Here is a 13,972-nt window from a genome sequence, read left to right on the forward strand (position 1 = left end):
AGAGTCCTGGAATTATGATCAAGCTGACATCTGGTTTGTCGTACCCTCTGTCTTGCTACGACGTGACTAGTGCTCTTCAAAATTGTGCCCGCTGCAGCTGTTTCAATGTAGTGCTTGATTACATCGAGGCGAGGAAATACCTCCTTGTCGCGGCAGCGGTACAAAAGTGCTGAAGAACTCAGCAGTTTTCCTGGTAGTCCCACAGTCCGCGTTACGTCCTCACCGTAGAGGAAAGATATGGTCCCGAAGTCTTTCGCGGCGGCCTATCTGAATAAAATGTACTCGGTTTTCAATCCGCGTCGATTTGAATAAAATATTGGAATCGTCATCAGGAGTAAAAACCACTGGCTTCCGGGGCAGGCACGGTTTTCTGCTTATATTGAGACTATTGCAGCTTCTGCCACCGATCAAAGAGCGTGTGGAAGGCGATTTGTGCAACTCTTACAAGGGGACCATACGAACTTCCCGAAATCGAATTGATTCGTATTGACAGAGCGTATAGGGCTCGACTGGGACTTTAACATATTTAAACTGGAAGATGCAACTCTAAACCGTTTTCTAGAAATTCGAGTTTGAAATTATAGTCGGTGTTAGATAATTCCTAAGGTCGCTAGTACTCAAGGAGTCCGTAGCCGACTAAGTAAGCGCTTAGAATCATAAATGCGATCTCTCTGAATCGAATTTCGCTACTCATGCTTTTTCTTTTCGATCGATTCAGGGGGTGGACAACGAAACCGGATTTGCTGGACTGTACGGCGAAACTTTTCAAGATGCAGAGGGTTGACCAGCGTGCAGTGTTAATGCAACTGCTCCAGAATGTAAACCGCTGGTGCAGCCTTGCGTCGTTTATTTTTACATACAGGTGAAGAACCTTATAAAATGACTACAGAATTATGCATATATCATCGAACAAAGTAGGAGGATAGTTTCTAGAGAAGATTGCGTAAAAATTCAATCAGTCGTTCACCATCAGTTTTCTGCACCAGTATTCGCTAATATGTTCGATATGCGTGTTACACCTCGAAATTGTTTATGACAGAGAACCGATTATGAATCCAGATCAGGTCTGTTTGGCATTGGCAACAGACACACTGAAAAAAACATGAACATGCAAAAATTTTGCGTTCCTCACATATGTACTCTATGTCACAATAATTAATGTTATCCATGTTTTTACGATCAATATTATCCTGATTCGTGCAGTGCTCCATACGTCACACATTATACTTGTCACAGTTCTAAATACAATAATATAAATAAAATGACTGTATGGTTTGGTTGAAAGTTTTCAGGTATCCTGTTTTTGTTCTCAATCTTCTTAAGAATCCTTTTTTTCTTTTCTGAAAATAATGATTGAATAGTGAAACATTCATAATTTGGACAGTGGTAATAAATTTTTGTTACAATTGCGTACGAAAAAGGAAAGGCAGCAACTCACCGTTATGAATCTAGGCGCTTACCCGCTCGGCCACGGAGTCGTTGAGCCCTGTTCGTCATATAAAAGTATATACCTACACCTAACATTTTCAGACTCGATTTTCTCGAAAACAGTTGAGAATGGCGTCTTCATGTTTACATCTACATCTACATCTACACACATACTCCGCAATCCACAATACTGTGCGTGGCGGAGGGTACCTCGTACCACAACTAGCATCTTCTCTCCCTGTTCCACTCCCAAACAGAACGAGGGAAAAATGACTGACTACATGCCTCTGTACGAGCCCTAATACCTCTTATCTTATCTTTGTGGTATTTCCGCGAAATGTAAGTTGGCGGCTGTAAAATTGTACTGCAGTCAGCCTCAAATGCCGGTTCTCTAAATTTCCTCAGTAGCGATTCACGGAAAGAACGCCTCCTTTCCTCTAGAGACTCCCACCCGAGTTCCTGAAACATTTCCGTAACACTTGCGTGATGATCAAACCTACCAGTAACAAATCTAGCAGCCCGCCTCTGAATTGCTTCTATGTCCTCCCTCAATCCGACCTGATAGGGATCCCAAACGCTCGAGCAGTACTCAAGAATAGGTCGTATTAGTGTTTATAATATTACTTGAAAATACAGCTCTTCGGTTGCACAGGTAAAAATTTTCAACTTTACCTAGGTTTCAACTGCTCTAAGGCAGCCTTCATCAGAAGTAAAAAATTTTTACATTTCATAGAGTAAATAGTTATGAAATGGTTTAGAGCAACAGTGCTCACGTTAAAGATAAAAATATATTTGTACATTATAAAATATTCCTAGGAATGTAACTTGATTAAGAGCAGTTGAAACCTAGGTAAAGTTGAAAATTTTTACCTGTGCAACCGAAGAGCTGTATTTTCAAGTAATATTATAAATTTCGTGTACGGTTGCTGCATTATCGGCCATTTTCAAAATTGTCGTATTAGTGTTTTATAAGCGGTCTCTTTACAGATGAACCACATCTTCCCAAAATTCTACCGAAGACGACTATCCACCTTCCCCACAACTGCCATTACATGCTCATCCCACTTCATATCGCTCTGCAATGTTAGGCCCAAAAATTTAATCGACGTGACTGTGTCAAGCGCTACACTACTAATGGAGTATTCAAACATTACAGAATTCTTTTTGCTATTCATCTGCATCAATTTACATTTATCTATATATTTTGAGTTAGCTGCCATTCTTTACACCAATCTCAAATCCTTTCCAAGTCATCTTGTATCATCCTACAGTCACTCAACGACGACACCTTCCCGTACACCACAGCATCATCAGCAAACAGTGGCACATTGCTATCCACCCTATCCAAAAGATCATTTATGTAGATAGGTAACAACAGCGGACCTACCACACTTCCCTGGGGCACTCCAGATGATACCCTCACCTCCGATGAACACTCACCGTCGAGGGCAACGTACTGGGTTCTATTACATAAGAAGTCTTCGAGCCACTCACATACTTGGGAATCAATCCCATATGCTCGTACCTTAGGAGTCTGCAGTGGGGCACCGAGTCAAACGCTTTCCGGAATTCAAGGAATATGGCATCCGTCTGATACCCTTCATCCATGGTTCGCAAGATATAATCTGAAAAAAGGGCGAGTTGCGTTTCGCAAGAGTGATGCTTTCTAAAGCCGTGCTGATGCATGGACAGCAACTTGTCTCAAGGAAATTCATTATATTCGAACTGAGAATATGTTCGAGAATCCTGCAACAAACCGATGTTAAGGATATTGGTCTGTAATTTTGAGGATCCGTCCTTCTACCCTTCTTATATACAGGCGTCACCTGCGCTTTTTTCCAGTCACTCGGGACTTTACGTTGGGCAAGAGATTCGCGATAAATGCAAGCTAAGTAAGGAGCCAATGCAGTAGAGTACTCTCTTTCATATACAGTTCCGGCCGCCACGCCCTAATAAGTCTGTAACCAAGGCTCTGTTAAAATTGTTGGTGTTTATTCTTATCTCCTGACTACGATGATGGAGATAGCCGTCGAAAGCTCGACCATTTTATTCGACCTGACTCGTCTTGAAAACCGAGAAATATTTATTCAGATTTGTAACTGACTGAAGAGATTGCACAGGTGCCATTCGTGGTTAACTACAAAGTGTCATCCTGCAGGCTTGGCTAGCATCTGTATTTATTTGAAGCATGCATTTCTTGCATTGTTTCCACATTTCTGTCCAACCCCTGTCTTTTCCTGTGAAGACAGCAATTTATACAGGATTAAAAAAAAGTGTCGAATACTGCGACAGAAAGATCGCAAGTACGCCGTTTAGGTTTTTATGTTGGTAACGCCACGTAGCGCTCTATAAGAAAATCATTCGGTGCTGTATGCAGTCTTTGGCTGGTTTGCATTGTTGGAATATTTGCTATAGTAGTGCTGGGCTGTTGGATGTGAACAGCGCGTAGCGTTGCGCAGTTGGAGGTGAGCGGCCAGCAGTGGTGGATGTGAGGACAGAGATGCCAGAGTTTTGAAAGCGGACGATATGGACGTGTGTCCGCCAGAAAGAGGAAATTTTTAATGCCGGATATCATGAACTGATATAAATACATTGTTTGTTCTCTATCAAAATCTTTCATTTGCTAACTATGCCTATCAGTAGTTAGTGCCTTCCGTAGTTAGAATATTTTATTTAGCTGGCAGTATTGGCGCTCGCTATATTGCAGTAGTTCGAGTAACGAAGATTTCTGTGAGGTAAGTGATTCTTGAAAGGTATAGGTTATTGTTAGTCAGAGCCATTCTTTTGTAGGGATTATTGAAAGTCAGACTGCGTTGCGCTAAAAATATTGTGTGTCAGTTTATTGATGATCAGAATAAGTAAAGAGAGAAACGTCTGAGTACGTTCAGTTTTACTGAGCTGTCTCTGTATCAGATAACGTAGAAGTTTACCAGCACAGTAATTCATAATTTTTCTAAGGTGACGTTTCAAGATAAGTCCAATAAACATGGGTCCGGAAAAGCATACTTTCCGAGATAAGTGTTTGTAGGAAGGGCTGCGCGACGTTTGGTTGCGGATATGAGCACAGCCGTTGCATGGGCGCTCCGTCAAATGTGTCGGCAGGTTATTATGAAGCCTTACTCTCAGTACTCTATCCACCATTAGGGGGTCTGCAGTCAATTGTGTGGTTCGAGTCGTGTCGGAGGCTAAGTTAGTTTTCGTCCTGTTTGTGTGCCTTATTGCACGATACTGTCAACCCTGGATACGCGTCAGGGTGTTTTCCGTTCTTCCAAATTCACTTATGCGCTATTTGTACGTATAGGTGGTATAGTACACACACATTTTCTCTCTTTCACCACTTGTTAGCAGTGGAAGCCTACTACTCGACCGCTGAAATAGAGGATACGATATTTTCTGTTATGGTTCAGCAAATGGGCGTAGTCTGCGAGCCAGAGCCCTCTACACTGAAAAATATCCACAGCGCAGAGCACCCTCTTATAAGATGTTCGGCTGACGTTTCCAGTGTCTGAGGGACACGGGTACCGTTGCACCTTGGAAGACTGACAATGGAAGGCCCTACACAATCTGAACGCCTAACATGGAGGAGCGTGTGCTGTTTTTGGGGGACGAAATCCCCAGAACCAGTGTGCGACAACTAGCAGCAGTAGAAGGCGTGTCTCACTCTCTTATCTGGGTGGTAATTCACGAACAGTTGCTGTGCCGATATCATCTATAGCTCGTTCAGGCCCAGAGGCCACAGTATCTTCAAGGCAGACGGCGGTTCTGTCAGTGGCTGTTGCAGAAGTGTGCCGCATATACACTGTTCACATCGCGGTGGTCTAGCGGTTCTGGCGCTGCAGTCCGGAACCGCGGGACTGCTACGGTCGCAGGTTCGAATCCTGCCTAGGGCATGGGTGTGTGTGATGTCCTTAGGTTAGTTAGGTTTAAGTAGTTCTAAGTTCTAGGGGACTTATGACCTAAGATGTTGAGTCCCATAGTGCTAAGAGCCATTTGAACCACTGTTCACATCCAAGATTTTATTTACCGAGGAGGCAGGATCCACAAGAGATAGTGTTGTGAATTTCCGTAACCAGCCTGTATGGGCAGATGTAAATCCGCAAGACATTCAGGAGAAGAAGGCATCAACACCGATTCTCAATCTACGTATGGCAGGCATACTTGGCGATAGAGTAAAACGGTCATACGTGCTACCACAATGGTTAACTGGGGTGCATTATCTGGACTTTCTTAGTAATGGTTGCCTACGTTGCTGGAAGCTGTGCCATTGCAGCACCGAATACAAACGATGTGGTTGATGCTTGATGTTGCACCAGCACAGTTTTGTCACAACGTGCGCGATCAGCTGACGCAGACATTTAAAGACCGCTGGATTGATCCGGGGAAGGGCCCAAATGTTTCAAATGGTTCAAGTGGCTATTAGCACTATGGGACTTAACATCTGAGGTCATCATTCCCCTAGAAGTACTTAAACCTAACCAACGGGTGAATGGACGGCAGCTGTTGAGCAACCGACAGCCCAGATAAACCAAGGGGTAACCAATAGCGTCGCCTCAATTACCGTTCTACATCTACATCTCATGGATGCTCTGCAAATCACATTTAAGTTCCTGACAGAGGGTTCATCGAACCACCCCTCACAATAATTCTCTATTCTTCCACTCCGGAACAACGCGTGGAGAAAACGAACATCTGTATCTTTCCGCAACCTGCGACATGATCGCGAATAAAACAATGATCCGAATACAGAATAAATTTCCTTTACTTTATGTTTATGGTCACAAAAAAAAAATGGCTCTCAGCACTATGGGACTTAACATCTGTGGTCATCAGTCCCCTAGAACTTTGAACTACTTAAACCTAACCAACCTAAGGACATCACACACATCCATGCCCGAGACAGGACTCGAACCTCCCACCGTAGCGGTCGCGTGGTTCCAGACTGAAGCGCCTAGAACCGCTCGGCCAGCCCGGCCGGCGGAGGGCCCAAATGGCGGTCACGGGGTGGAGGGGGGGGGGTGTGGATCTTAGACTATTGGACCCTCACCTGAATTCCCTAGACTTTTAGTTGTTGCGATACTTGAAGTAAATCGTCTACGCCACACCAATCAACGATATGCGGAGATTATAGGGTTGCGTCTTTAATGCGTGCCAGCGGGTCCAACAACAAGCAGGTATACTTCAATGGGTGCGCCATTCCGTACACGGAGGCAGAGGGGTGCATTGTCACGAATGGACGCCACGTTGAATACCTCCGGTAAACACGTGATTATCGCAGAAAGTATAGATTTCCGGACCCATGTCTACTGGACTTTCTATGAGTACTACCACCTCCCGACACTTTTTTGCAGCTCCCCGTATATGTTTGGCAGACATCTTCTTCACACACGACCTTTTCCCGTTGCAAAGTACTACTGAGTACTGAGTCGAGGTATTGCTAGTGAGATTGTTGGAAATCCTAGTGTGTGTGTGTGTGTGTGTGTGTGTGTGTGTGTGCGTGTGTGTGTGTGTGTGTGTGTGTGTATTGCTGTGGTTTCCAGTAGAAAGTCCCCCGTGCTTGCCTCCAATAATAAACTGATTATTCCTTGACGTCCCAGAATGTTTCTTGTCAACTGACACCTTCTTTTAGTTACGTTGTGGCACAAATATCTTGTCTCCCCAGTACTATTCAGCACCTCCTCATCTGTTACGTGATCTATCAATCTAATCTTCAACTTTTTTGTTTAGCATCATGTTTCAGAAGCTTTTGTTCTCTTCTTGTTTAAACTGTTTATCGTCCATGTTCCAGTTCGATACCTGGCTACACTTCACACATATACCTGCAGAAAAGACTTCCTGACACTTGATTCTATATTTGATGTTAATTAATTTCTCTACTTCAGAAACGATTTTGCTGCCTCTGCTAGTCTACGTTCTATATCCTCTCTACTTGGGAAATCATCAGTTATTTTGCTGCTCAAATAGCAAAATTCATCTACTACTTTTGGTGTCTCGTTTCCTAATTAAATTCTCTCAGCATCACCTAATTTAATTCGACTACGTTCTATTTCCTTCTTTACTTTTATTGATGTTCATTTTATATCCTCCTTTCAAGACACTGTCTATTCCCTTCAATAGCTCTCTAAGTCATTTGCTGTCTCTGACAGAATTATAATATAAGCGAATCACAAAGTTTTTATTTCTTCTCCTTGAGGTTTAATTCATTTTTTTTCCTACTTCATCAATGTGAACATCGAATAACGTCGGGGACAGGCAACAATCTTACCTCACTCCCTTCTCAAGCACTAATCACCTTTCACACCCTCTCGACTCTTATAATTGCCGTCTGGTTCCTGCACAAGTTGTAAATAGCCTTTCCTCCCTGTATTTTATCCCTGCTACCTTCACGAATTCAGAGACGTTGCTCCAGTCAACACTGTCAACAGCTTTAAGTCTATAAAGGTTATAAACGTTGGTTTGTCTTTTCTAACCTATCAACTAAGGAAAGTAGAAAGGTCAGTATTCTCATATACATAAGTGTCTTAAAAAATGGTATGAGACTGTGTTCATTCTATCGGATCAATACATAAAACTCAAAATTTCAGTACAAAAGCATTTTGTTTGCTATGAAAAAGGAACTGACATTTTTCTGCAACGTTATGACCAATATTTGTTTTCACTGACACCACCTCCACATTTCAAAAGCGAAATTACAAATATAATACGGGGATGTAGGCCAAGAAAACAGAGTTTCGTGATGTAAGATCAAAATCGAAAGTGAAGAGAACGATGGAGGGATCTAGTTCTTGGAGCAGTAGCTGACTGAGTGGCTGAAGCAGGACTCGACTGTACCTCGGCGAAGCGACTGCGATACAAAAATTAATAATTATAGGTCGGAAATATTTAAATCAGGAGCAGTCGCTTGTTTGAAACAAAAGCTAGAAGCTCGAGAAGGCAAAGAAAAAAAGATCTGTCCACAGAAAATTGTGCTACGCTTAGCAGTTCGGTATTGATCTGCGTGCCGTCAGTGGGGCAGCAGCAATCCGCGCCTGCTGGCGAATACAGGACGCACATAAGGTCCAATAAGGGCGAGGCGTCGCTGCTGACACAGATATCCGCCCCGGGGGGCAGCGAGCGGCAGCAGAAAACAGGCGGCCCACGTGTCCGCTATCGACCGCGCTGCGTGGCACACGTGTGGCTGCGTCGCCTCCTGATTCACTCTTCAGGAATCTGCGGGAGCCGCTTGGCCGTCAGCAGTCAGCTCACTCGATGTCTGCCACCCAATGGGCCACCAAAACGCCCTCAGAGGCGGCAGTTTTTCACGTCGGTACTACACACGAGGGGCATTAAATAAATAATGCAATAAATTTTTTCTCGGCCTATTTCAGTTGAAAAAATGTGGAATTTTGTGTGGGGTGTCGTGGAATATTCCCGCTCCTATAGTTTCATGAACTTCCGATAGATGGCGGCGCTATAAGTAACCTATAGAATGACGTCTGTAAGAAGAGAGCTGTCATCGAGTTTCTTTTGACGGAAATCCAGAGCACTGCAGATCTCCCGCGTGCCGGCCGGCTGCACACACGCTGAAGAAAAGGAAAAGGAAAAGAAAGGAAAAAAAAAGTGTCGCATTATTTATTGAATACCCTTCATGTATTCTTTCCTCTAATGACTTGCAATTTTCGTTTCCCACAGCGTGATTGTATTGCTTTGATACCGGCTCTAATTTCTTTCTATGTTCTGGTAACGTGCTCAACCGTGCACCCTTACTAAAGCCTTATTTATCCAATAAAATAAATCGATTACAGTGATGAAAGAACGGTAGTCTAGCACAGAAATAAATTATAGAGTTAAGTAAACCAAAACACCTCCTGCGAGGGTGAATCAAAACGTATTGCCTCCTGTGTCATAAAAATTTAATGATGAACACATGACAGCGGAATTAATTCATATAATACCCTGAACTGTCTTTCACACAACACTTTCGTTCAGCATAGTCACCACGCATTTGTACACCTGCGCACCATCGTTGAACCCGGTGATTACATTAGATTACTACTTGTTCCATAGATCATGAATACAACACTTCGTAATGATGTGGAACGTGTCAGGTTAATAAAAGGTGTCTATACAAGATATTACATTACACAAAATATTACATTACACTTAAAATTTTTTGGGTGGGGGGTGGCGATTTACTCACTTACTATATCCAAAAAATTCATGTAACGAGTAGAAGGAGTTGTCATTCAGAAATTCTTTTAATTTCCTTTTAAATGCTATATGGCTATCTGCCAGACTTTTGATGCTATTAGGTAAGTGACCAAAGACTTTTATGGCAGCATAATTTACCTCCTTCTGAGCCAGATTTAACCTTGAGTAGTGAAGACCACCCTTTCTCCTCTTTCTCCTAGTGTTGTAGCCATGTACACTGCTATTACTTTTGAATTTGTTCGGATTGTTAACAACAAATTTCATAGGTGAATATATATATCTTGGATGAGCTCCAGCAATTATTCTGATTACACGCTTTTGTGCAATGAACACTCTTTTACTCAATGATGAGTTACCCCAGAATATGATGCCATACGAAAGCAGAGAATGAAATTAGGCGTGGTAACCTAACTTACTGCGATGTATATCGCCAAAATTTGCAATGATCCTAATAGCATAAGTAGCTGAACTCAACGTTTCAGCAGATCTTCAGTATGTTTTTTCCAGTTCAACGCCTCATAAAGCATTCACCTAGAAATTTTGAATATTCTACCTTAGCTACCGATTTCTGATCGAAGTCTATATTTATTAATGGTGTCATTCCATTTACTGTATGGAAGTGTATATATTGTGTTTTGTCAAAGTTTAATGAAAGCCCATTTGCAGAGAACCACTCAATGATTTTCTGAGAAACATCGTTTACAATTTCATAAGTTAATTCTTGTCTGTTGGGTGTGATAGCTATACTTGTATCATAGGCAAAAAGTACCAGCTTTGCATCTTCTATTAAGAACAGCAGAGGACCCAAGACCGAACCTTGCGGCACCCCATTCTTGATTGTTCCCCAGTTTGAGATATCACCAGTTTTTTGCATATTATGTGAACTGCTTATTTCAACTTTCTGCACTCTTCCAGTTAGGCATGATTTAAACCATTTGAGCGCTGTCCCATTCATACCACAGTACTTGAGCTTATCTAGAAGTATTCCATGATTTACACAATCAAAAGCCTTTGAGAGGTCACAAAAAAACTTACAGTTACTCAGAGCATTTAATATTTCATTAGTGAAAGTATATATAGCATTTTACGATGACAAATCTTTCTGGAATCCAAACTGACATTTTGTTACATCTTTATTTTTACAAAGGTGTGAAGCTACTGTATAATACATTACTTTTTCAAGCATTTTGGACAAGGTAGTCAGAAGAGAGATTGGGCGGTAGTTGTTGACATCAGACGCATCCCCTTTTTTATGCAGCGGTTTAGCAATGGCATACTTCAGTCTATCTGGGAAAATACCCTGCTTCAGAGAGCTATAACCATAAGATGGCGGCCACTGAGTGTGGCGCGTTTCTTTGGCGAGTTTTTCCGCTCATTGAAGGTGTTACAGAGAAGTGCGGCAGTCCACAACGTGTGCATCCGACTAAACAAGTGTTACTTGCCGTGGTGTGTTGTTCTCCGTTGATTACCACAAGTGATAAGTGACAAGTGAGTGAAAAATGGGAAGAGCACGAGTGAGCGGCAGCAGGCGAGGCTACAGGGGCGCAGGCAGCGCGGGCGCCGGTCTCCGACGGCAGGTGAGGCCCCGCTGCCCGACATCGGGGAGCTCGTCCGGTCCCAGGTGAGTGCGGCGCTGCACAGCAAAGACACGCTAGACGTAATCGTGCAATCCATCACGGACTCTGTGACGGCCGCGGTCATGGACAAACTGCAAGAGTCTGTCTGGCGCAACAGCACCGAAATCCAGTCTCTTAAAAAGTCCCTGGCCGCACAAGAGAAAAAAGCCGCCGACCTAGAAGCTAAACTGTCTGCGGCCACCGATGAAATTGAGCAGTATCAGCGAAGGAACAGCTTGCGCTTGTTCGGGGTAGCTGAAAACGGTCGTGAAAACACCGACGACCTGGCCATTAGCCTCGTGCGTGAGAAACTTGGCGTGCAGATCGACGTGACCGATGTTGACAGAAGCCACCGTGTTGGGCGCAGGATACCAGGTGCGATGAAACCCAGGCCCATAATAATTAAATTTGTGTCATACCGGAAAAGAGCTGAAGTGTTTGCTCAGAAAAGAAAACTCGACAAGAGTGGGGTTACCTTGAGGGAAGATCTGACGCGCGAAAGACTAAAAGTTTTGAACACTGCGATCACACAGTTCGGCCTTCAAAATGTATGGACCCAGGATGGCAGGATCGTAGTCAAGACGGAAGGAGGGAGGAAAACGGTGACGAACATGTCCGAACTGAAAGACTGAGCGAAATCTCATATTGTACTCTGTCTAATATAAGTTAATTTTTATTCTTTCTTTTCAATTTTTTACGTAAATATTGCTTCGTTATTTCTATAAGTACCATAAGTACTCTATTTAAAATCAGTCAATTGTTTCACATAAATATTGCTTCTTTATTGGTCTATCATAAGTGCTCGTGTATATTCATATTGTCAGTCAAACGGGAATTAACATTCTCCATTAACAGGAATCTCCTTAAAACCGCCTTTCTATATCTGTTATTTTCATCCTGGTCACTAGCACTACTACTACTATTATCTTTTTCGTAACCACTACTGCCACTTTCCATCTTTATTTTCGCTCCCTTCTCCGATACCTCCAGCTTGTCTTTCACCTTTAGCCCACAGACGCTTGAGTCAGTCACGACCTTGGACACACCTGTAAATATGTCTTCCCCCGCGAAATCCAGCTTTTGTCCCTCTTCCGGCCAGCAGGTAGACGGAGCGCGCTCGGTCCTACAGGCGGCCACAATGGGACGGACCTGTTCCGGCGGAGGGCTCTTTGTGGCCCACGCGAACGCTCAGTCGCTAACGGCTCACTTCGACGAGTTCTGTGACCTGTTCTGCCAATCGCTGTTCCATATTATCCTCGTCTCTGAAACTTGGTTGAAACCAAACATTTCTTCCGACGCTATCCGAATCACTGGTTACTCTCTCCTAAGGGCAGATCGTGAAACACGACGCGGGGGTGGTGTGGGTGCCTATGTTCGCTCTGATCTGAGACCTACTATACTATGCACATCGGATGCAAAGGGCGAAGGAGAAGCAGAGTTCTTGTTTTTCGAAATAAATACATCAAATCAGAAACTGCTAATTGGAGTAATCTATAAACCTCCTATGTCCTCCTTTCAGTCTGCCCTGTCCTCGCTCGTGAAACTGTATGAACACATAATCATTATGGACGCCACAAATATCGACTTACAGTTAAAATCTCCCTCTGCAGAAAAACTAAGGAGACTGTTCCACTCCAAGGATATGAGTTTAACACCGCTGGACCCAACTCATCACACGCCACACAGCCATACACTCATAGATATAATAGCAACAAAGCGACCAGATAAAATAATTCGCGCCAATCAGACATCCGCTCCAGGACTCTCTGCTCATGACGTGATATTCTTAAATTACTCAGTACATACTACCAAAGAAAAATCTCACCTGGTAACCTACAGAAACCTAAAAAATGTTAACCATGACGCTCTTCAAAAGGATTGCTCAGACATCCCTTGGCATGATATAAGCAATGAACCGACTATAGACGGAAAAATTCGGGAATTATGTCGCAAAATTATTGCACTGTATGATAAACATGCTCCTCAACGCACTGTCAAGGTAAAGAGAGCTCCCGCTCCGTGGCTCACCACTGCATTACGCCAGTTAATGAATAAACGTGATGCTGCACATAGGGCCTTCAAGCGTAACCCAACTCCCGAGGTGTACGAAGCTTATAGGAAACTCCGAAATAGAACCAAGCAAAGCGTGAGGAATGCCAAAATCAGACATGCCCGCTCTGTCGTATGCAGCACATCAAAACCTGCTGCACTGTGGAAAAAGCTGCGCAGTTTCGGTATAGGGAAGCGAAGATCTGACGCTGTTTATCAAGCGTCTGCAGAAGAATTAAACGATTTCTTCTCAGCAGCTGTAAACTGCCACGCAGCGACAAATTATCAGCCCCAAGATATCAATCTCTCGAAAGACAAGTTTTTCCTAAAACATGTCACTACCGGCACAGTACACAAGGCAATTATGAGAATCTCTTCCGAGGCAGTAGGAAATGATGGAGTGAGCATTGGCATGATTAAGAACGTTGTAAACACTATTACTCCAGTTATCACAGACATCTTCAACCTGTCTCTTGTCAGTAGTACATATCCTACTGAGTGGAAGCAAAGTTTAATTCAACCTATACCCAAGACTGACAACCCGAAGTCGCCAGGTGACTACAGGCCGATCAGCATACTACCTGCAATATCTAAAGCCCTAGAATACATCGTCCATGAACAGCTGATGGATTACCTCAAAACTCATAACATCCACGACAAATATCAGTCAGGCTTTCGAAAGCACCATAGTA

This window comes from Schistocerca nitens, chromosome 1, assembly GCF_023898315.1.
Source record: "Schistocerca nitens isolate TAMUIC-IGC-003100 chromosome 1, iqSchNite1.1, whole genome shotgun sequence".
Lineage (NCBI taxonomy): Eukaryota > Metazoa > Arthropoda > Insecta > Orthoptera > Acrididae > Schistocerca > Schistocerca nitens.